The sequence below is a fragment of the Pan paniscus genome, chromosome 16, assembly GCF_029289425.2.
Source record: "Pan paniscus chromosome 16, NHGRI_mPanPan1-v2.0_pri, whole genome shotgun sequence".
Taxonomy (NCBI): Eukaryota; Metazoa; Chordata; class Mammalia; order Primates; family Hominidae; genus Pan; species Pan paniscus.
In genome coordinates this window covers 24,478,222-24,504,319 of record NC_073265.2, presented here as the reverse complement: position 1 = coordinate 24,504,319, position 26,098 = coordinate 24,478,222, and the positions used below count along the sequence as shown (strand labels likewise).

General features: G+C 38.3%; 1 protein-coding gene and 1 pseudogene across 4 annotated transcripts in view; one reads left to right on the top strand and one right to left on the bottom strand.

The window, feature by feature from the left end:
- Window positions 1–26,098, top strand: part of DPH6 (diphthamine biosynthesis 6) — a 385,926-nt gene that overhangs the window by 263,857 nt on the left and 95,971 nt on the right. The window lies entirely within an intron of this gene.
- On the bottom strand, window positions 1,515–23,896 carry LOC129393992 (nuclear transport factor 2-like; annotated as a pseudogene).

Here is a 26,098-nt window from a genome sequence, read left to right as displayed (position 1 = left end):
TATCACACAAACCAAAAGTGATAAACATCCTAACCTTCTGGCAACAAACAACTATGGCATGCACAAAGGGCGGATGCTTTAAGTGGCAGAAAGGGGGACGGAAGTGGGTAATTATTTGTAGCAATGCTTTTACTGTTGTTCGAAATGAGACAGACTAACAGTGGCAGCAGTCATTTTGCTGAATCAAAGTCCATGTTAGTCACATTATACACTGCCACAAAAGGTTGTTAAGGCTGGTATTAGCATGTACCACTGAGGACATTGGAAGGACTCGAACTGTCACACTAAATCGCCTTCTTGCCCTCAACCATTGAAGTCTCCAGCTCCTCTGACATGTTCTTTCATTAATGGCCTGGCCTTGACAACTGATCCTAATTGCCTCTGAACCGCACTTCATGTATTATTGGTGTCTGCCTGCCCTGGTTCATGTCAACAAGCTACAGCATGTGCAGGGTGTGCCCAGTGCCTTTGCAGAAATGATGTTCACATCGTCATATTCCTCTGAGGGGATTGGGTCTCGCTGGAAGTAAAGTAGAAAGCTAAAGATCTTCCTGTCTCTTCTTTGTAATACCTTAATGTTGATTTGTGCTGTGTACATACTAAGCTCATCTAAGGACTCACTAAAACATTAAACCAATTATGCAACATTCCATTAAGGCACAGATGTAAATGCTGACTTAAATTTGCCCTTGTTTTAGTAAGTGGTAAAATGTGTGTTCATTGCAAAACCTTTCCAACTTTAGTTAATATGGCTTACATTTCTTTTCAACTTTAGTGTGGTTTACTTTTATTTTGAGTATGCATAACAATTTCAATTTACTGTATGATAATGGCCAAAAGAGCCTACAATATAGTTTCCAGGTAGAAGTACGCATTAGACCAGAACTCCCAAAAGTAAATTATTGAAGGTTTGAATAGGGTATTTTAGTCTTAACATTTATCAGCAGATTTATATTTACTACATTTTCTAAAAGTAGCTAAAATAATCAATTTTAGTGCATTACATGTATTTAAAACCTTTATTTTGTTCTGACATTTCAGGAAACATTCATAAAGGACAAAACAGTTTAGATACATTTTAATTTATAAGATGAGTTATTTGCTTTCATCAAAATAGTTTAGAATCTAAAACATAACATTAGAAATGCTCAAGATATTTACCTCTTTTTCTGAAAATGTCTCTGAGATTTAAAATTTGCCTCATTCCTATGACAATTTTTTACAATCACATCTCTGAACAATAATATGAGATTCTTTCAATCTTTTCATCCTTTTTTATTTATTGAAGGCAGTTTTCTGGTGAGCCTTTTAAGCATGCAAGTTCTACCCATGATCATAAAAAATAAATCACAGAAGCTCTTCGGTGCTAGGTATCATTTAGCCTAATCTAGACAGTGACATTTGGGCCACTAACAGCATAATCATGGTTATTGCTACAAATTGCTCCATGTTTGAGTTTTAATGTTATAAGTAAATTATGCCAGGGGATAAAATATATGTTTCTTTGGGAATTAAACATGTTTATTTCAGCAATGTGGCCATGGAATAGCACGGAAACCTTAAGCTTGTTTCATGTAGTAATACTGCCACCTTCTGAAGCCCAGAGGAATTGTCCTTAAGGTTAGCTGTTTTAAGAGCCATCTCATTTGTAGTGATCCAGCAGCCAGAAACTTCTAAGTCTAGAAACCATCTGGCTTTTATCATAGAAATGATAAGTTTGATTTTAATCTTCATTTAAAATAAGTAGAAATGAATACAGGTATCCAACAGTCGGTAAAAATACAAGTTCCTCTTTTCATTTTACCCCCAAAAGCCTTTTATTTTCTGGACTTTAGAACTATCTTTTTTGGTGATGTGTAGTTTCCTGTTAAAAAGCTCAGCTGATGTAAAGCTAATTCTGATATGGAAGTTACACAGCAAGAGCGGTTGCCTGGCAGAAGTGGGGCAGTGGTGGCCACAGCTGGGATTGTGAGAAGGGGATGGCAAATGTTTTCCTATCATTCAATCAGACAGTATGCCCTTCAGCAGAACAACAAGCTCTCCTGATTCTTTAGAATTAGTGAGATTAGCATGAAGCACATAATGCAGGATGATGGGATTTGTCATAATTTGCATTGTCCTGGAAAAATGCGGGTTGATAGAGCGATGCATCTTGGAGCATGTCATGTCCCACGGGCAGGTCACAGAGGAAGCTTGGCAGAAATAATTTTGTGATATGTGCATCAGTTGCAAATGCTTCATAAGTAATTTGTCAAAATAAAATAAATAGGAAGCGGTTAGGAAGGTAGAGAAAGTAGGGTCATTGTAAACGTACCTCAAAAAAAATTAGATATGTCATCCTCAAATATCACATTTTTAGTGATTAAATGAAAATACATACAATGAATGACTAGACTTATTCTCCTTTTGGTTTTAAATTTCCAAAACCTTACTGGTAAGTCTTTCCTTTTTCCTAAAAGTAAAATCTTCCCTAAAAGTAAAATCTTACTGGTAAACCTTTCCTTTTTCCTAAAGGTAAAATCTTGGAAAATACGTGTGTGTTTCTGCAAAGTTTATTTATGAAAGCCCCTTATAGAAATTATGAAATATAGCTACATTAGGGAAGGTTTTCTGAGAATTTGCATCTGACCTTGATAATGTTCCCAAACTACAGATAGGAAAGGATAATCAGTATGTAGTTGACAAAATGAACATGACACTGTAACTTATCTGCAGCAGCATTTCTGGAAATGGGCATATAGAATTCAGACAGGCAAGGGGAGCATGCTTATTCAGCATAGCATTGCAAGAATGAAAGGTCCAGTGTCAGGTATTGTCCATGGTTTATTTATGGAGTACCTGACAGTGATGCCACTGTCTTTGATATTTAGAAATTTCTTCTATCCAAGAACATTATAGCTAGTGTTTACAGGTTATGTTACTTATCATTTCAATATCTGCTTCTACTGCACAAAGACATTTTGCAATGTCTCCTTTATTTGTCTTTATACATTTCAAACAAAAGATTAATGCTGGCAGTTCAGTAACACTGATCTTTTATGACAGTTGAACATTTGTGGGTTGAGGGTCTAATAAGAAAAAAAAATTTAAGTGAGGAGTTTAAGGAAAATGAAAAAAATAATCACTTGTGAAAATCAGGCTTATAATAAAAATGTATCTTCTTACTACACTGTTCGTAGGAAGAATATTCATTTTCTCAGATGGTTATAATTGTAGAATTAGGTTTTATGAAAACTAAAATTACCCTGGGGCACAGCTCAACATGAATAAATCTTTCAACACTCAGATCTGGAAACATGATACACACGAAACTAATAATGCCCTACAATTACAAGTAGATCAAGAAGAACTGTGCGAAGTTTTTAAAAAACATTATTTATTGAGTTCTGTAACATGAAAGTGACTGCAAATAATGTTAGTTCAGACTATTTTAAATCATTTGTTGTTTGTAAAATAATAGCCCTCTGTATAAACCTCATATGTTTTTAAACTTGCCCTCCTGTCTGTAATCTTCAAAACTGACTGCTTTCAAACAAACTGTTTTACTAATCAGAGATAATAAGTGCTTTGTGGTGCCAGTTGTTAAAAACTAGATTTTTTGTGAACATTATTTTTCTAATATATCATCTCTTGACTCATAAAAAGATTTTTTTAAATAAAGCCTGTTTACTGAGTTGTAACATTTCAGCCCAATTTCAGCATTGTGGATATGCTGTACGATATTTATTTCATTAAGAGTTGGTATTGTAGACTTCGGTCTTGTGTCACATTTTAACAACTTTTTTCTATTGTCTTCTTTTTGCTGTATACTACTGCGTCAAAAAAAGAAAAGGCACCTGTTGCTTCTCCCATGAAATTCCTTTCCTCAGAGGAAATATGCTTACAGTGACAGATAATTTGCCTTGGTCAGAAGTTTTCTAGCATTTTCCCCTAAATAGCAAAGCCATAATACTCTTAGATAATCTTCAGGGGAGAACAAAAATACCTCTTAGTTCTCTTAGCAGAAAATTATGGTAGATAATTTAAAAAAGAAAAACTTTTTCAAATAAGTATACATCTCACCAGTCCCCTCCCAAAAATTTTAATAAACTAAGGATTTAAATTTACCTTTTCAGACAAAGTTTTCTAAATTGAATAAACAGGGTAATGTACTGGATAGATCAATATTTTTATTGTCTTTAGACTTTACAATTCTTTTACTCTAGATAATGTCCACTAACCTAGCAATGCTAGTTTAACTCTCAATGTCTTACGAACTATTTATTCAGTCATTTGTTCATTTAGTCACTATATGCTCCTACTGCTTATGTTGCCTATTCTGTGTCCTTTGAAGGATGCTGTGCAAGAGTTTATTTCCCATAGGGATGGAGAGTGAAGTGAGCAGAGAAGGCCCAATCAATGATTTAATCAAGAGGTATTCACTGGGCAAAGCACCTCATCCAGAGTTAATGGCATTGCCACTCTGTGAATGAGTCTCAGAAAATGAAGAGGTAGCTAAAGGAATTAGCTTATTAATGTGCTATCATCACATCTGGACTGGATCCAGTTCTTGGTGTTTGTCTGGAAAATTCACTGCTGCTACTGTATTGTAATACCTGGCAATTCTCATGTTAATGGAAGTGTTAGTAGTTTGTGTTTTTTAATCTACCTAGTCTGTGATGAAACTCAAATTTTTATTTGACAATAAAGTGATGTTTTTTACCCAGGACAGGTGAATTCATGAAGCAAACTATATTTGTTTTCCATTCTGCTTTCACTAGCTTGTCTTTAATAAGTTCATTGCCTCAAAGATTATTAATAGCATTTGGATGATTTTTCCATTTTGCCCCAGCTTTAATAGCTGCCTCTATGAGCTCTTATTATCATTTCAGAGTTATTTCTTTAGGATTCTTTATAGTGAACAAGTGATCTCAGGTAAAAAAAAAAACAAAAAAAAAACCTCAAAGATAAAATGATAATTGAGTCAGTCCAGAATCTCATCAGGAAGAATGTGCCAGAGAAATCTAGTCTAGATATTTCTGGACATACAGGTAACTTCCTCAAGTAAACAAGAATGTTAGCTAAACAAATTTCCACTTAATTCGATACTATTTATTTGTAAATATAAAAGAAATAGATTAAGTAATTACTTAATTTTCATTGAAAATTTTAATTTGAAAAGTACTTCTTTAGAGAAAAATGGTGTGTTATTCCATTTTCACACTGCTCATAAAGACATACTCAAGACTGGGCAATTTACAAAAGAAAGAAACTGTAATTTACTTACAGTTACACATAACTGGGGAGGCCTCACAATCATGGCGGAAGGCAGGGAGGAGCAAGTCACATCTTATGTGGATGGCAGCAGGCAAAGAGAGAGAGCTTGTGCAAAGGAACTCCTCTTTATAAAACCATCAGATCTCGTGAGACTTATTCCCTATCATGGGAATAGCATGAGAAAGACCCGCCCCCATGTTTCAATTACCTCCCACTAGGTCCCTCCCACGACACGTGGGAATTGTGGGAGCAACAATTCAAGATGAGATTTGGGTGGGGACACAGCCACACCATATCAAATGACTACTGTAAGTTCTTTGAAAAGTTATTGGTACTGGAAAATAGGAAGAAATAAAGGGTAGGAATAAAACATACTTATTTTAGATAAAATTTTTTTTATCCCGACCAGGGAGATATCTCGAATGCATCCCAATGTATATACATTTTAGGCCAGGCATGGTGGCTCACACCTGTAATCCTAACAGTTTGAGGGATGAAAGTGGGAGGATCACTTGAGCCCAGAAGTTGGAGACCACCCTGCGTAACATAGCAAGACCTCATCTCTAGAAAAAATGAAAAAATTAGCTGAGCATGGTGTGCACCTATAGTCCTAGCTACTTGGAAGGCTGAGGCAGGAAGATTGCTTGAGCCCAGGAGTTCAAGGCTGCAGTGAGCTGTGATTGCACCACTGCATTCCAGCCTGGAGGACAGAATGAAGCCTTGTCTCAAAAAAAAAAAAAAAAAAAAAATTTGGAGACTTCACCCATGAATTTTCCTTTTATATCTGTCATAGGTTTGCTTTTTTTAATACAAAAGTCATCATACTTGTTTCTGGCTCAAACTTGCCATGCAACCCCTGAAGTCCTTTTACTAGGACTGTAGGGAAAGGAAGTATTTCTTCTTTCATTCATTTTTCCAAGCTCACCACTCCCCCAAAATATAGGTCTACTGGCTGTTACAAAATAATTTTTATTATATATATAATTTATATTGTAAAATATTTCTGAAGTTATAAGGTAAATAAATAAAACAGTAAGTGCTCTCACTTTTTTCTTTTCATTAATATTTAAATCACCATTTTTATTGTCCAGAAAATTTTTGCAATCTATTAGTCCGTAATGTAGACACGTCTCCTTGGACTATTTCAGGATAAAAATTTAGCCAAATAACACATTTTACCTTAGGGGGAAAAAAAGCAGCACTTAATTTCCTCTACACACATGTTAAGTTTATTCCTCATGGATGATTTGGAAGGGTTTCTTGTTGTATATATTATATGGAAAAGACATTATTTGAAAATATGTGATAAGATTATATTGTATGCTTATTAGGTTGGGATGTCATCAAGCTCTCAAAGTTTCTGAAAGTATGGGGCAGCTGATGAGTGAGGATAGGTGACAAAAGAGAAAAGTCAATAGTTTGACTGTGGGAGATGATCAGATCACACTTGAAATGGAAAGCTTCCCTGTTACCAGAAAAGAACTATGTCCTGAAAAGAAATAGTGTTCTGTCCTGTTGGCCCCTCCGAACTGGATTAAAAGTAATGGATTTTAAAATTTATTCTTAATGAAAGAATAAAACATCTCAAATTACTACAGCAAAGATAAAGATAAAGAGACCCAGAAGAATCACTAGTGTAATTTTTGGAGAACCATTTCTCCCCACCATCAATTTATATTGTTATGGCTTTTATCTTACATATTGGATGTCGAAAGTCATTTTCCAGGGCATTCAGAAGTTGTCTAAGACTCCGTGTGTGTGTGTGTGTGTGTGTGTGTGTGTGTGTGTGTGTGTGTGTACTATCTGTGCCCAATGAAAAAAGTAAACCATCTTTCTTGCTAGAAATGGTGGCCATTGTTTTTACTTTAGGTTGAACAATATTTTGGTGTTGGTGATAGGATTCTAGAGGACCGTTCCCTGGGTTTGATGGAGTGGGAAGAACCATATAAGAAGTTATTCAGGGGCCGGGTGTGGTAGCTCATGCCTGTGGTCCCAGCACTTTGGGAGGCCAAAGCGGCAGATCACGAGGACGGGAGTTCGAGACCAGCCTGGCCAATATGGTGAAACCCCATCTCTGCTAAAAATACAAAAAGTTAGCTGGGCATGGTGGTGGGTGCCTGTGGTCCCAGCTGCTCGGGAACCTGAGGCAGGAGAATTGCTTGAACCTGGGAGATGGAGTTTGCAGTGAGCCGGAATTGCACTTCAGCCTGGGTGACAGAGTGAGACTCTGACTCAAAGGAAAGAAAAAGAAGAAGAGGAGGAGGAGGAGGAAGAAGAAGAAGAGTAAGAGGAAGAAAGAAGGAGAAGAGGAGGAGGAAGAGGAAGAAAGAAGAAAGAAGAGGAAGAGGAAGAAGAAGAAGAGAAGAAGAAGAAGAGGAAGAGGGGGAGGGGGAGGGAAAAGAAGAAGAGGAAGAAGAAGAAGGAAGAAGAAGAAGAAGGAAGAAGAGGAAGAAGAAGAAGAAGAAGATGATGATATTCAGGAGATCAGCTCAAGATGTGCAGGCCAAGCCTGAACATGTCATTGGTGCAAACCCAAGTATTGTTGATGTTCTTCAACAGGAACATCTATATGGTGGAACCCCATGATGGGGTCTTCATCCACCTTAAGCTGGCCCACAACCAGGCTGATGATGCAGCTGGCATGGGCTGATGGTCCTGTGCTGTGATGCTGTGCTGGATTTTTTGGAAGGGATGACTAGACAACTTCTCCACAATGGCAGCTTTCCCCTGGAACTGCTGTCCTTCCCACGTAAGGCATGGCACATCAATGTAAATTGCACCTAGTTGGGTTTTATCATTATGAAATAACTGGTAGTAATGCTGAATGAAGCTGGATCCAATCTGCTCCCAGATTGGCTCGTCTCCCATTCTGGAGCATCACCCAGCCTCATTGAGATCTGAAGGGTTGGCACAGTGGCAGTGGCAGCATGACAACCCAGCACAGTCTGCCAAGACTGAGCTTCTTCAAAAACTATTTGTGAAAACTGCTGGGTGTGGTGGCTCACACCTGTAATCCCAGTGCTTTGAGAGGCCAAGGTGGGAGGATCGCTTGAGGCCAGGAGTTCAAGACCAGCCTGGGCAGCATAGTGAGACCTTGTCTCTACAGAAAAGTAAAAATAAAAAAATTAGCCAGTTGTAGCAGCACATAACTGTAGTCCCACCTGCTTGGGAGGCTGAGGCAGGAGGATTGCTTGGGCCCAGGAGTTCCAGGCTGTAGTGAGCTATGATTGCACTGCTGCACTTCAGCCTGGGTGACAGAGCAAGATCCAGGCTCATTTAAAAACAAAAAGAAAAACTATTTGCAGAAGCTGAATCATGTAGAAGGAGTAGCAAAAACAAACAACGAACTAGAAAGTTAGTTTTATATAAAAAGAGAATGGAAGAGTTGGGGATATGCTTGGAGAAGCAATAGCTGATAAAATGAGTTGAATAATATTATATTCTTGAATACTATGTTGTCTAAATTCTATGAAGCATCTTGGTGAGAATAATGCTGTAGTTGTTCTATTACTAACTGAAGACAATATACAAGGAATTGATTTAAGTGAAAATAAGCAAACAAACAAAAAAATCAAACAATTTGTTGCAGGGGAAGATGTCTTGACCAGGGGACAATGAAAGGCTAGTGTAGGCTACCTGAGGTATCTACGGTAGATATCTCTATTAGAATGTGTCACTCCAAACATATTCTTCCTTAAGCTGTATTGGCCCTCAGAGATTCATTGCCTGACTCATACATGATAGTCAATAAATATTTTAGGAATGAATGTATGACTGGAGCCTTTTTCTCCCCAGCCTGGGAATTCATGAATGTCTTGCTAAAAGAGATGATAGCTGAAGAGTAGACCAATGTTTTGGATGGAATAATGGATTTTAAGAAGTCATGACTTTGTTAAAAGCTATAAAAAAGAAAATGAGTTGTCTGGCTTCCAGCCTCCTGCTTAGGTCAAAAGTCATGTCTCCTTTTGGTCATTTTCTTCATGAAAAAAAATTATTATTAGCATATGTTTTCTCAATTTAAAAAAATTATTTTGGGTCAAAATATGTCAATACGTATTTAAATAACAATGTTTTAAAGTTTTCAGGCAATGTTTCTCTTGGGTCTTTAATTTTGTGAGCTATTTGGGTGATATACCATAATTATTTTTAGAATGGTTTCATTATGTTTATAGTTTTAAAAGGAAGCAGTCATAAAATTTGCCTTTGAGGTCTCCTAAAAATAAGAGTTTGCTTGAGGGAGCAAGACTTACATGACCTTTTGATTTTTACAGGACAGTTCACTCAGAATTGTATGTGAAGTGGTAGTAAAGGACAGATAGACAATTATTTGCCTATTTTAATATCATATTTGTGGGGGGAGGGGGGAGAGATAGCATTAGGAGATATACCTAATGCTAAATGACGAGTTAATGGGTGCAGCACACCAGCATGGCACATGTATACATATGTAACTAACCTGCACATTGTGCACATGTACCCTAGAACTTAAAGTATAATAATTTTTAAAGTCACAAAAAATATATATATCATATTTGAAGCATTCACCAGTAGAAAGCATAGAAAAGTAAGTCAATTGTCTGTCCAACAAAGATCTAGATGAGCTAATGCACTTGCTGTAATATCTGAGAAAACTTGAACTTTTGAAAACTGATTCTTTGTTATGAGAACTAGGAATAAAATTGAGAGACTTCATAAGATTTTCATCCTCAATGAACATAAAAGAGAAAATTTTTTTTACCTTACCTACTTAATAATGCATTAGGTTTTAGTAACGCTTCTAGAAATTTAAGTTTGAAATTTGCACCTTTAATATGTTTAAGATAAATGGATAAATAGTTCTCTGTAGCTATGAAAACCTAATATGGAGTAATCCAAATTTCACATTTGCATTATTATCATTAAGGCTGATGTGTACTGTTGGCATGTGCACAATATGAATAATTCTATGCTATTGTCTCAGTTATCAGTATATTCTCTCTCTCTACTTTTTAAAAGGCTAACCATTTTATAAATTCTAGCTTAAATCACTTCTCTTCCATGATACTTTCATCCCAGTCATGAGCTACAAGTGATTTTTCTTTACCCTAACCTCCAATATTATTTATTGCTTAAGACTCTCTGGTTATCATTTGAAGAAGCCTACTAATGTTGTTTAAGTCAACAGTAGGAAATGTATTATTGTGATGCTGTGCTATCTTTCAGAACATCAAAGTAGAAACTGTCTAGCCCTCAGAAGGCTACTATGAATTGGAACTAGACCCAGGAACCAAAATCAGAATAATAATGATAGGAAAGATTTATGTTATTGTATTAGTCTGCTTGGGCTGCCATTACAAAATACTATAGACTGGGTGACTCAAAGAACAGAAATTTATTTCTCACAGTTCTGGAGGCTGGAAAGTCTAAGATCAAGGTGCCAGCCAATTTGGTTTCTGATGAGGGCTCTGTCTTCTCACTGTGTCCTCATATGGCCTTTCCCTGGTACATGTGTGTGGGGAAAGAGATTACTCCCTCATTCTCTTCATATAAGGTCATCAGTCCTATTGGATTAGCTTTATGACTTCATTTAACCTTAATTCCTTTCTAAAAGCTGACTCCAAATACAGTCACATTGAGGGTTAGGGCTTCAACATATGAATTTGGGGGGTGGGGAGTTAGTTCTTGCAACACTATGAAGAAGTAACTGAAGCTGGGTAATTTATAAAGAAAAGAGGTTTGATTGGCTCACAGTTCTGCAGGCTGTACAGGAATCATGGTGCTGGCATCTGCTTGGCTTCTGGTAAGGCCTCAGAAAGCTTACAATCATGGTGAAAGGCAAAGGGGAGCAGGTGCATCCTATGGTGAGAGGAAGCAAGGGGTGGAGGAGGTGCCACACTCTTTTAAACCAGGTCTTGCATTAACTCAGAGTGGGAACTCACTTATGGGGAGGACAGCACCAAGCTATTAATGAGGTATCTGACCTCATGACCCAAACACCTCCCACCAGGCCCCTCCTGTAACACTGGAGATTACATTTCAACTTGACATTTGGAGGGAGCAAACTTCCCAAACCATATCCTTCTGCCCCTGGTTCCTCAAATCTCATGTCCTTACATGCAAAATACAATCATCCCATCTCAATAGTCCCCCAAAGCCTTAACTTATTCCAGCATTAACCAAAAGTCCCAAGTCCAAAGTCTCATCTGGAGATTAGTCCTTTCCTATGAGCCTGTAAGATTAAAAAAAGTTATTTACTCCCAAGATACAATGGTGGTGCACTTATTGGGTAGACATTCCCATTCCAAAATGGAGAAATCACCCCAAAAAAAGGGGCAATAGGCCCCACACAAGTCTGAAACCCAGTAGGGCAGTCATTAAATCTTAAAGCTCCAAAATTATATATATATATATATATATTTTTTTTTTTTTTTTTTTTTTTTTTTTTTGAGACGGAGTCTCACTCTGTCACTGAGGCTGGATTGCAGTGGTGTGATCTCAGTTCACTGCAACCTCCACCTCCTGGGTTCAAGCAATTCTCCTGCCTCAGCCTCCTGAGTAGCTGGGACTACGGGCATGTGCCACCACACCCAGCTAATTTTTTGTATTTTTAGTAGAGACTGGGTTTCATCACGTTAGTCAGGATGGTCCCAATTTTCTGATCTCATGATCCGCCTGCCTTGGCCTCCCAAAGTGCTGGGATTATGGGCTTGAGCCACTGCGCCTGGCCCAAAATAATCTCCTTTGACTTAATGTCCTGCATTCAGGGGTGGACTCCTAAGGCCTTAGGCAGCTCAACTCTATAGCTTTGCTGGATGCAGCCCACAGGGCTGCTCTGATGTGTTAGAGTCCAGTGCCTGTGGCTTCTCCAGACTGAGGATGCAAGCTGCTGCTGCCTCTACCATTCTTTGGCCTGGAAGGCAGTGGCCCCCTTCTTACTGCTCCACTAGGCAGTGCCCTGGTGGGGACTCTGTATAGGGTCTCCAACCTCACATGTCCCCTTGGTGCTGCCCTACTAGTAGAGCCTCTCTGCGGGGGCTCTACCCCTGCATCAGGCTTCTGCCCAGGCACCTAGGCTTTCCCATACATTATCCGAAATCTAGACAGAAGCTGCCAAGTCTCCTTCACCCTTGCATTCTGTGTAGCCACAGGCTTACTGCCACATGAAAGCTGCCAAGGATTATGGCCTCACTCTCCAAAGTGGCAGCCAGAGCTGTACCTGGGGCCTTTGAGCCACATCTGGAGCTGGAGCAGCCTGGTTGCAGGGAGTAGCCTCCCAAGGCTGAGCAGGGCAGCGGTGTCCTTGGCCTGGTCCCTGAAATCATTCTTTCATCCGAGGCTTCTGGGCCTGTGATATGAGGGGCTGCCTCAGAGATTTCTGAAATGCCTTCAAGGCCTCTTTTCCCATTGTCTCGGATATTAGCATTTGGTTCCCTTTTAGTCATGCTAGTCTCTTTAGCAAGTGGTTGCTCCACAATCTGCTTGTATTCCTTTTCTACCATGTACCAGGATGCAAATTTGTCGAACTTTTATGCTCTGTTTCCCTTTTAAATATGAATTCCAACTTTAAGTCATTTATTTGCTCCTGTATCTGATGATAGGCTCTTAGAAGCAGCCAGGCCACATCTTGAACACTTTGCTGCTTAGAAATTTCTTCTGCCAGATACCCTAGGTCATCACGCTTAAGTTCAAACTTCCACAGATTCCTAGGACATGAACACAATGCAGCCAAGTTCTTTGCAACAGCATAATGGATAACCTTTACTCCCATTCCCAGTAACTTATTTATTTCCATCTGAGAGCTCTTCAGCTTGGACTTCACTGTCCATATCTCTATCAACATTCTGGTCATAACCATTTAACTAGCTTCTAAGAAGTTGGAAACTTTCCTTCATCTTTCTGTCTTCTTCTCAGACCTCCAGACTCTTCCAACTTCTGCCTGTTACCCAGTTCCAAAACCACTTCCACATTTTCAGGTATCTTTATAATAATACCCCACTCCTGGTACCAATTTTCAGTATTAGTTCTTGCTTTACTCTAAAGAAATACCTGAGGCTGGAGAGCAGTCAGACAAGAGGGGGAAATAAAAGGCATCCAAATCAGTAAAGAGGAAGTCAAACTGCTACTGTTTGCTGATGATATGATTGTATACCTAGAAAACCCTAAAGACTCCTCCAAAAAGCTCCTAGAACTGATAGAAGAATTCAGCAAAGTTTCCACATACAAAATTAATGTACACAATTCAGTACCTCCCCTATACACCAACAGGAACCAAGCTGAGAATCAAATCAAGAATTCAACCCCTTTTACAATAACTGAAAAAGAAATACTTAGGAATATACATAATCAAGGAGGTGAAAGACCTCTGCAAGGAAAACTACAAAACACTGCTGAAAGAAATCATAGATGACACAAACAAATAGAAACACGTTCCATGCTCATGGATGGGTAGAATCAATATTGTGAAAATGGCCATACTGCCAAAAGCAATCTACAAATTCAGTGTAATCCCCATCAAAATATCATCATCTTTCTTCACAGAATCAGAAAAAAAAAATCCTAAAATTCATATGGAACCAAAAAAGAGCCCACATATCCAAAGCAAGACTAAACAAAAAGAACAAATCTGGAGGCATCACATTACCTGATTTCAAACTACACTATAAGGCCATACTCACCAAAACAGCATGGTACTGTATAAAAATAGGCACATAGACCAATGGAACAGAATAGAGAACCCAGAAATAAATCCAAGTACAGCCAAATGATCTTTCACAAAGCAAACAGAAACATAAAGTGGGGAAAAGACACCCTATTCAACAAATTGCGCTGGGATAATTGACTAGCCACATGTAGAATAATGAAACTGGATCCTCATCTTTCACCTTATACAAAAATCAACACAATATGGATCAAGGACTTAAATCTAAGACTTGAAACTATAAAAATTCTAGAAGACAACATCAGAAAAACCCTTCTAGACATTGGCTTAGGCAAGGATTTTTTGACCAAGTACCCAAAAGCAAATGCAATAAAAACAAAGATGAATAGCTGGGACTTAAATAAACTAAAGATCTTTTGCATGGCTAAAGGAACAGTCAGCAGAGTAAACAGACAAGCCACAGAGTGGGAGAAAATCTTCACAATCTATACATCTGACAAAGGACTAATATCCAGAATCTACAATGAACTCAAACAAATTAATAAGAAAAAACAAACAATCCCATCAAAAGTAGGCTAAGGACATGAATAGACAGTTCTCAAAAGAAGATATACAAATGGCCAACAAACATACGAAAAAATGCTAAACATCACTAATGATCTGGGAGATGCAAATCAAAACCACCTTAGTCCTACAAGAATGGACATAATTAAAAAATAGAAAAATAATAGATGCTGGCATGGATGTGGTGAACAGGAAACACTTCTACATTGCTGATAGGAATGTAAACTAGTAAAACCACTATGGAAAACAGTGTGGAGATTCCTTAAAGAACTAAAAGTAGAACTACCATTTGATCCAGCAGTCCCACTACTGTGTATCTACCCAGAGGAAAAGATGCCATTATTCAAAAAAGATACTTGTACACGCATGTTTACAGCAGCACAATTCGCAATTGCAAAAATGTGAAACTAATCCGATGGCCATCAATCAACAAGTGGATAAAGAAACTGTGGTATATATCTATGATGGAATACAACTCAACCATAAAAAGAAATGAACTAATGACATTTGCAGTCACCTGGATGAGATTGAAGACTAATATTATTATTATTTTTTTTTTTTTTTACTTTAAGGTCTGAGATACATGTGCAGAATGTGCAAGTTTGTTACATAGGTATACATGTTCCATGGTGGTTTGCTGCATCTATCAACCCATCATCTAGGTTTTAAGTCCCGCATGCATTAGGTATTTGTCCTAATGGTCTCTCTCTCCTTGCTCCCCACCCCCTGACAGGACCCAGTGTGTGATATTCTCCTCCCTGTGTCCATGTGTTCTCATTGCTCAGCTCCCACTTATGTGTGAAAAAACGTGGTGTATGGTTTTCTGTTCCTGTGTTAGTTTGCTGAGAATTATGGCTTCCAGGGTCATCCATGTTCCTGCAAAGGACATGAGCTTACTCTTTTTTATGGCTGCATAGTATTCCGTGGTGTATATGTGCCACATTTTCTTTATCCAGTCTACCATTGATGGGCATTTGGGTTGGTTCCAAGTCTTTGCTATTGTAAATAGTGCTGCAATAAACATACATGTGCATGTGTCTTTATAGTAGAATGATTTATAATCGGCCAGGTGTGGTGGCTCAAGCCTGTAATCCCAGCACTTTGGGAGGCTGGGGTGGGCAGATCATGAGGTCAGGAGTTCGAGACCATCCTGGCCAACATGGCGAAACCCTGTCTCTACTAAAAATACAAAAAAATTAGCCAGGCGTAGTGGCGGGCACCTGTAGTCCCAGCTACTCAGGAGGCTGAGGCAGGAGAATGGCGTGAACCCAGGAGGCGGAGCTTGCAGTGAGCCGAGATTGCACCACTGCACTCCAGACTGGGGGACAGAGCCAGACTCCGTCTCAAAAAAAAAAAGAATGATTTATAGTTCTTTGGGTATATACCCAATAATGGGATTGCTGGGTCAAATGGTATTTCTGGTTCTAGAACCTTGAGGAATCGCCACACTGTCATCCACAATGGTTTAAATAATTTACACTCCCACCAAGAGTGTAAAAGCATTCCTATTTCTCCACAGCCTCGCCAGTATCTGTTGTTTCCTGACTTGTTAATAATCACCATTCTAACTGGCGTGAGATGGTATCTCATTGTGGTTTTGATTTGCATTTCTCTGATGACCAGTGATGATGAGCTTTTTTTCATATGTTTGTTGGCTGCATAAATGTCTTCTTTTGAGAAGTGTCTGTTCATATCCTGTGCCCACTTTTTGATTGGGTTTTTTTTTTTTTCTTGTAAATTTGTTTAAGTTCCTTGTAGTTTCTGGATATTAGCCCTTTGTCAGATGGATAGATTGCAAAAATTTCCTGCCATTCTTTAGGTTGCCTGTTCACTCTGATGATAGTTTCTTTTGCTGTGCAGAAGCGCTTTAGTTTGATTAGATCCCATTTGTCAATTTTGGTTTTTGTTGCAATTGCTTTTTATTATGAAGTCTTTGCCCGTGCCTATGTCCTGAATGGTATTGGCTAGGTTTTCTTCCAGGGTTTTATGGTTTTGGGTTTTACACTTAAGTCTTTAATCCATCTTGAGTTAATTTTTGTATAAGGTATAAGGAAGGGGTCTAGTTTCTGTTTTCTGCATCTGGCTAGCCAGTTTTCCCAGCACCATTCATTAAATAGGAAATCCTTTCTCCATTGCTTGTTTTTGTCAGGTTAGTTGAAGATCAGATGGTTGTAGACATGTGGTGTTATTTCTGAGGTCTCTATTTGGTTCCATTGGTCTATATATCTGTGTTGGTACCAGTACTGTGCTGTTTTGGTTACTGAAGCCTTATAGTATAGTTTGAAGTCAGGTAGGATCCCTCCAGCTTTGTTCTTTTTGCTTAGGATTGTCTTGGCTATACGGACTCTTTTTTGGTTCCATATGAAATTTAAAGTAGTTTTTTTCTAATTCTGCAAAGAAAGTCACTGGTAGCTTGATGGGAGTAGCACTGAATCTATAAATTACTTTAGGCAGTAAGGCCATTTTCATGATATTGATTCTTCCTATCCATGAGCATGGAATGTTTTTCCATTTGTTTGTATCCTCTCTTATTTCCTTGAGCAGTGGTTTGTAGTTATCCTTGAAGAGGTCCTTCACATCCCTTGTAAGTTGTATTCCTAGGTATTTCATTCTCTTTGTAGCAATTGTGAATGGGAGTTCACTCAGGATTTGGCTCTCTGTCTATTGTTGGTATATAGGAATGCTTGCGATTTTTGCACATTGATTTTGTATCCTGAGACTTTGCTGAAGTTGCTTATCAGCTTCTTATCAACTGCACTGAGTTTGGGGGCTGAGATAATTGGGTTTTCTAATATATACAACCATGTAGTCCGCAAACAGACAATTTGACTTTATTCTAAGTGAAGTAACTCAGGAATGGAAAACCAAACATCGTATTTTCTCACTGATAAGTGGAAGCTAAGCTATGAGGATGCAAAGGCGTAAGAATGATACAATGGACTTTTGGGGAAAGGGTGAGGGACTCAGGAAAGCGTGAGAAGGGGGTGAAGGATAAAAGACTACAAATTGGGTGCCATATATACTGGTCGGGTGATGGGTGCACAAAAATCTCACAAATCACCACAAAAGAACTTACTCATGTAACCAGACACCACCTGTTCCCCAGTAACCTATGGAAATTTAAAAAAATTTTTTTTTAATTTTAAAGAAATACCTTAGGCTGTGTAATTTATAAAGAAAAGAGGTTTAATTGGCTCTTGGTTCTGCAGACTGTACAGGAAGCATGGTGCTGACATCTGCTCAGCTTGTGATAAGTCCTCAGGAAGCTTACAGTCATGGTGAAAAGGCAAAGGGGGGCTGGTATATCACATGGGAGCAAGAGAGGGAGCCATGAGGGTGGGGTGTCACATTCTTTTTGGTTTGTTTTTTTTTTTTTTTAGATGGGGTCTCGCTCTGTTGCCCAGGCTGGAGTGCAGTGGTGCGATCTCGGCTCACTGCAACCTCTGCCTCCCGGGTTCAAGCGATTCTCCTGCCTCAGCCTCCGGAGTAGCTGGAATTAAGGCATGCGCCACCATGCTCAGCTAATTTTTCTATTTTTGGTAGAGATGGGTTTCACCATGTTGGCCAGGCTGGTCTTGAACTCCTAACCTCAGGTGATCCACCTGCCTTGGCCTCCCAAAGTGCTAGGATTACAGGTGTGAGCCACCATGCCTGGCCCCACATTCTTTTAAACAATCAGATCTCACAGGAACTCAGAGCAAGAAGTTACTTATTATTGTGAGGTTCCAAGCTATTCATGAGGGATCCGCCCCCATGACCCAAACACCATGGGTGTTTGGCCCTACCTGGAACACTGGGGATTACATTTCAACATGAGATTTCAAGGCACAAACATCCAAACAATATCAGCAAGGACATAATTCAGTCCATAACATCATGCTTCCTAGATGTTAGCCCTTATTATAAGCACTTTGGATATAAAGTAGTTCCTTAGTTTCCATGGGGGAAAACTTACAGGACCCCTATGGACACCAATATTCACAGATACTCAAGTGCCTTATATTAAATGGCCATAGTGTCTGCACATAACCTATATACATCCTCTTGTATACTTTAAATCATCTCTAGATTAATTATAATATCTAATACAGTGTAAATGCTATATAAATATTTGTTAAACTCTATTGGTTTTTTGTGTTTTTTTTATTGTATTGTTATTTTTATTGATTTTTTAAAATATTTTTGATCTGTGGTTGGTTGAATCCACAGAAGCAGAATCCATAGATACAGAAGGTGAACTGCATTGTCTTTAATGTTCACAAACACCCTATAAAATAGATAGTATGTTACCACCATTTCATAAATAAGGAAAACAAAGAAAACATGAAGTAAGTAACTTGTCTGAGGTTACATAGTTTATAAATGATGAAGCCAATTTAAACACAGCTGTCTGGTTATAGAGTTCATGCCCTTGAACACTGAGCTAAACTGCCCTGCTGAAGCCAACAGGACTCCCTTCTGTCATCTCTGTTTCTATCTAGGTGTTTGCTCTACCTCGCAGCGTAGCTTTCTCTGATTCTTAAGTGCATGGGAGAAACATGCCCAGCCCTCAGCCCCAGAGATTCCATGTTTCAATTCTCAATCCCCATCCTGTATGTCTGGGACAGAGAATTCTACCACCATCGTGGGTCAGCTTTGCCCTGCATAGTGCCTGACAATATTGATTGAAGAAGTGAATACTTGAGTGGTCACTATGTATTACTCCAACTGCCTCTACTCTATATGTGTAACTGTAACTGGCAAAATGGATGAGTCATGCTCTATTGGTGCTTACTCGTCTTGTTATCCTGTTATTCTCCCCTGAGATGGCACCTCGATTCAGATGCTTTCCTTTGAAACAACTTTAATTGATATGGGTGTTTTTTATCAAATGTTTTTTTCTTCTTCTTGCCCTGAGGAAATGTTTGCAAAGAATATATTTTCATATCCCTTTTCTTCAAGTTATGAAATGAAAGCTACCCAATTGGGGGTAGGGGGTGGGGTTGATGAAAGCCAGAAAGGGTGAATAATGCCTGTTTGTGTGTTTGTTTGTTTGTTTGTTTAACTCCATTGACCTTTTATTTAACCCTTCTATTCCTATGGGAACTGTCAGAGGTTTGGGCAGCATGGCAGCTTTTTGGGATAAGGGTTAGTTTCATACTGTGAAAGAAGTTTGGCTGAACTAATCCTTTTGTAGGGAAGCCTTATGTTTGGCTGTCAGTGGTTTCCTAGACATATTTATACCCTACCTCAATTCTAAATCCTCTCTATCTGATTAGACCAATAACTAAAAACATGTAGTTTGTTGGTAGATGGTCTTCGCTTCAGCTCCCATTTCTATCAGTTTACAAGCTTTGTGACCTTTGGCAAGTTACTGAACTTCTCTGTGTTTGTGTACTGAGCTATAAAATGAAAAGGATCAAAGGATCTTTACATCGTAAAACTGCTATGAGATTTAAATAAAAATGTATCTAAGTATCTTGTCTGTGTTAGAAGCTCAACAATTGGCTTTCTTCTCATTTCCTTATTAGGAGAATATAACCGTAATAAAAATATGTAGTGGACTAGATCCTTCTAGGAAGTTGTCATTCCCAACAAACACAAGAGCATTTCGAAGGAATATTTAGTATTTCAAGATATTAGAGTGTATTAGGGAAATAACTTAGGTTTTTTCTAGGTGCCCTTAAAGAAGTAAACTAGACACAGCCTCCATTGTTGTGGACCAAATGCATTAACCAAGTCCAAAAACTGTAGAAATAACTACTGAAAAATCACTGTAACTGCATTATCAGATTACTACTTGAGGCACAATTCATGAAGGCTAGAAAAAATGTATAACCTTAGATCCTACCTACTTCTATTCAAAATTTGAGAACCAAAGCCCAGATGGTTCTATTTACCATCAAAATTATCTCACCTTTAACTTACAATACAGATAACAAAATAGCTGACAAGATCAGCAGAACCGATGCACTCCATTCATAATATTGTTTCTCTGAAAATGATTTTCCACTTCAATGCAACATGGACTAAAGACTATAGCAAGTAATCTTTTATTTCCTTTCTTTCTTTTTCTTTTTAATTTCTTATTTTCCTAATTGGTGCCAATAGATACCATTCTTTTGGTTGCTAACAGACAATAGTTCAACTCAGTGGATTGCATCTTATATTTCAGTTAATGTTCAGAGTTTACAAGCACACCCTTAACAAGGCCGGACGTGGTGGCTCACGCCTGTAATCCCAGCACTTTGGGAGGCCGAGGCGGGCGGATCATGAGTTCAGGAGATTGAGACCATCCTGGCTAACATGGTGAAACCCCATCTCTACTAGAAATACAAAAAAGATTAGCTGGGCGTGGTGGCAGGTGCCTGTAGTCCCAGCTACTCGGGAGGCTGAGGCAGGAGAATGGCGTGAACCCAGGAGGTGGAGCTTGCAGTGAGCCAAGATTGTGCCACTGCACTCCAGCCTGGGTGACAGAGCAAGACTCTGTCTCAAAAAAAAAAAAAAAAAAAGAAACACACCCTCAACAATGTGAAAGAAATAAAGAATACATAAAATGAAGTCCTGGCCAGGCGCGGTGGCTGCGCCTGTAATCCCAGCACTTTGGGAGGCCGAGGCGGGCGGATCACGAGGTCAGGAGATCGAGACCATCCTGGCTAACACGGTGAAACCCCGTCTCTACTAAAAGTACAAAAAAAAATTAGCCGGGCGTGGTGGCGGGCACCTGTAGTCCCAGCTACTCGGGAGGCTGAGGCAGGAGAATGGCGTGACCCCGGGAGGCAGAGCTTCCAGCCTGGGTGACTCCGTCTCAAAAAAAATAAAAATAAAAAAATTAAAAATAAAATGAAGTCCTGAAATTCACGGAAATAGGTTTATCCTTACTGACTAAAAGCCCTAAATAAGTCTAAACATCTCATTTTGTTCAAGGGTTTCTGGGGTTGCATTGAGTTCTCCTTACTCTTAGAGAGATTTAATCAGACCATATAATCAGATAGTTTGTCCTAAGAGCAAGCAATAACTACTAAATTTAGGAATGTTTATAAGAAAACAGTGAAGAAGAAAAAAAGGAATATACATTTTAAGGAATTGGAATGATTTAACTTAGGAAGGAATAACTTTGAGAAGAACTAATAGTCTTCCAACATATGAAATAATTTATTTAGGTAGTCCTCATAATATGTTTTCTATTTTTATAGGATATCAGGGGATAAGTCTGAATAGCAGCAAAAGACTTGGGGATTGATATTGGGGAGTTATTGTAAATGAGCTGTCAATCAATATAATTATTTTCTCAGAGACTTACATAATTAAAAAGGTGATTTTCATGTTGGAAACATTCATCTTGGCATTATTTTACATGAAAGCTATTTAATATTCTTTATTTTAATTATATTTGATTCTCCTCTGCCTAATGGTCTTTCCTGCCCTCTTCCTACCTTGCCAGCCTTGTTTTTCCTATCTGATTTTCCTCCTCATGTGCCCTAACAGTAGTTAATTCTACAAAGCCCAATTCCTGGTCCTTTGTTCTTTTTATATCTTTTTTTTTTCCATTTTTTATACCTTCAATTAATTGGCCCATCTGTCCCTAAGGTTCTGTAACATGACTTCATGTTTAACTTCCTTTTAATCTTATGTTTTCAAAAATATATAGTATTAGAAGATATACTGTAACCACCTCACCCTCACTAAGTTTTTTCTGCTTTCCCCTAAAAAAATTTTTTTAAAGCAGCAGAAGAAAAAGACTCCTCTTTCCCATTGTTTTTTTTTTTTAGAGCTGCAAACTCACAAATCTTGCAGGCTCCCAAAATAGGAGACCTCAAGTCACTTTTGAATATTTTGTCATCATCTCTGCATTGAATATGTCACCCATTCTTTCCTTAATAATATCTCTCAGACCTGTATTTTCACCTTCATTCCTACCATTGCTATTCTTACCACATTATATCTGCACTACTGCAGTTGCCTGTCTGTTCTATCTAGCTTCAATCTTCCACCTTCCTACTTCTTGCTGCAAATATGGCTACACCATTTTATTTTATTAATGATACACTCTTGCTCAAACTCCTTCAGTTTTCTTTTATTTATTTATTTTATTTTATTTTATTTTATTTTGAGACAGAGTCTCGCTCTGTCGCCCAGGCTGGAGTGCAGTGGCACAATCTCGGCTCACTGCAAGCTCTGCCTCCCAGGTTCACACCATTCTCCTGCCTCAGCCTCCCGAGTAGCTGGTACTACAGGCGCCTGCCACCACGCCCGGCTAATATTTTGTATTTTTAGTAGAGACAGGGTTTCACCATGTTAGCCAGGATGGTCTTGATCTCCTGACCTCATGATCTGCCGGCCTCGGCCTCCCAAAGTGCTGGGATTACAGGTGTGAGCCACCGCACCTGGCCTAGTTTTCTTTTGTATACTACACACCAAATTCAAACAGTTTTGCTTTGCTTCCATTAGGTTATATTGGTAGCACTAGGATCCTATTTGAGCACTGGAATAAGAAACCCAAGGGTCCTCATACCTTCCTCTATTATAAATCTCATGAGGCTCCCAAGGGAGATAAATACACAAAAAGTGATGGCAAATGAATAAAGATGAGTTGTATGTAACATTAACAAGGTGTCTGAAACCATCAGGCTATTCTCGAAAACTGATGAGCAATTAGAAGTTTAGGCCTAAACATAGCTTCTCCATCTCCAAAAGCCGGATATTGCCACAAACAAATCATCAAGCCTGAGATAATTAGAATTCCCCGGAAGCTAAGAGCTCTTAGGATTGGGGAAGATAGAGAGACCAAAAGACAGGCAGTAAGGAAGTAGGAATAAGGGCCTGCCTTGAAAAAAGTGTATCCCTTTGCCTGATAGGTGAAAAAATAGCATCAGCAGCAGAGGAGAGCTAGCTGAACCAAGAAGGCCTCAGTCCTGCTGCAGATCTAGTTTCAGTGGTAGAAGAGAAGAAGCAAAGAGCATTCATCCTTGTGTGTGACCTTTTGGCACACATAAGTAAAACTGGTCCAGTACAGATCAAGGCATCTCACCCAATCTGATTAGCAGCTCCTCCCTGCCCACTCACAACAGTTTACAAGGCTCTTTGGAAGCAAGCCCTTGGCAGCCTTATTTTTCATTGCTCTCAGTTTTGTTTTTTTTACTGCACTTTATACTGTCCATGCACATTTCCACTTCTTGGATTATATCTTTTATTTATCCTATCCTTCATATATCCAGATCCTTGTATCCTTTCAAGACCAGTTTATGACTGGCCTCCTCATTGAACTCTACTATTGCTGCCCACAGTGATTATAAATGCCTCCAAATTTCTATGAATTTTATTATTATTTTATTCAGTTTTGCACTTAGTTGTCCACTAATCATTTTATTTCTGTATTAATGTTATGTATTATAGTATATATGTATGTAAACTCCTTGAATGCATGAACCATGTCTTTCTTTTCTTTCAAGTAAAGCTCCTAGCATAGTACCTATTGTATTGTGGAAACACAGAGCTACAAAGACAATAGAAAACAATTATTACTGATTATTGGTTGATTAATTAAATAATTACCTTTTGATTAAGTTATGTCTATGTGGTACTGTTAAAATAAAATCATAATGGAAGTATATAGCCTGTTCTACTTCCTTTAGACATTTGATACCAACCGGGAGTAATATTCAAAATACTTAACAGGCATTATCGAACTAGCACTGGCCAATCAGAACAGATTCTGACTGCTACAATATTAAATTTATGTTAGTTGCTTGACAGTGCAAACTCTAACTAGTTCAGAACTAAAATAAATTGAAAGTTTAGTCCCTGATTTGCCAGAGATTAACAATCTGTAGCCATATATTATATATCTTAGCTGACTTTTTATTAGCCTACGTACAAAGCCAATAAAAGCCAATTAAGCTAATTGAATACTTAACCTGATCATGCTTTCCTTTCCCCTCCTGCTATAATAGCCTTCCTGTTTATATATACCATATATGATTGCCTCTTTCATATGCTGTCTACTTCAAACTTGATAGACTGATAAGCATCATATTTGGAATGCCATGGTTCACAGTACATGATAAGCATCTCCATTGGCTATTCCTGTAAGTTTGCTGTTATAATACCAAGCATTACTGAATAGCAGCCTGTGCCCTGGGAATGATATAATTAAGTCCCTTCTGATTACTTCTTAGGTAGAAATTACTTTTGGCCTATATGTTTTTAGATTACACATACTTTTACAAAAACATATTTTTGTAAAAGAACATTTTGTAAAGGACACATGTAAGAACATGTGTCCTGGAGAACTTGTATTCAGATTCAACCAGTTAAAACTAAACTAAATTGTTTGTAGAAGTAGCCCTCTACAAACTTCAATATCAACAAAGCAATTTAGGTGTTTTGTTACATTGAATCAGTGACACTATAATGTTACTTCACAATACTGCTACGCCATGACTATCATATGACAGCGATATAAAAGAAAGACTTTTTTTAACTTGTGGATTTACTTTTTAAAACATGTTTTTTGCATTGGTTTCATATTTTACCTGTCAAGTGGTGAAAATTTGTATTTCTAAACTAAACTGTAAAATATTATGGGGATTAGTGAGTGTGTTTTTAAACACAATAGTTTCAAATCCCAAAGTAAAAGCTACGGAATTTTTTTAAAGGCAGAGAAATGTCTTGCTGGGTGCTAACACCTTCAGAAGCTATTATTACAGTGTAGCAGAGGAGGACTCTTGCAGATGGAGAGAGCAATGTGAAGATTCACACCAGACCTTGTCCTTCTATGCCTTTTCCCCCTGTGCAAAGGAATCTGTCAAATCTTATTCCTTTCTTTGAAGAAATGCCTAAAGAATGTCAGTTCAGTCTGGCTACACTTAGACATCATGTGGAATATTGTGGATGCCTTCAAGAGAAAAAGACATTCTGAAAAATGTAATTTAGGGGTTATCAAAAGGAAGTATTTTGGCTTTTTATGGCTGGGCTGAAAGTTTACTTCTTTTTCATAATAATGGTTTCTTACATTTATACTGTCCTTTTTTTTTCCTTTCAAAGCATTTTAAGATTGAATATCTTATTTAATTCTTATTATATTCTAGATTTGATTTGAAGTTATTTTACTATGTTTATAGTAAAACCACAGTACTGTTATTTTGTGTTTTCTGACCGCTAGCTTGTGTGGTTATTTTTCTAGATGGATTATTTTTCACTGTATGGACTATAGACAGCATGGCCCAATCTAGAATGACATAACTGTTTCTCTCAGTAATAATTATGAACATCGGAGTGTAATGTACTTTCAGTCAGTTCCTTCTGAATGTTCGACAAGACTCTCCAAACCCTGCTTTTCATGTTATGCTCATAATCTGCCTATGGAGGCCAAATGTCTCATCAGTAAAGTCTTCCTTGACCCCCAAAAGAGTTAGGCACTCTACCTTTCTTCTCTCAGAACATCTTGCACACAATATTGACATTGGGAATTCAATTATAGTCCTATGTCATATTTATCTCTGTATTCTCAGTACCTAGCTCAGTAAATGTTTGTTGAATGAATGAATGAATGAATGAATGTACAAATGAACATGCGTGGTATGCTTTGTTGTGCCAAACTGGTACTTTATTTAAAGGCCATTCCACCTGACTGCTGCTGGGCTCCCACCCACTGAATCT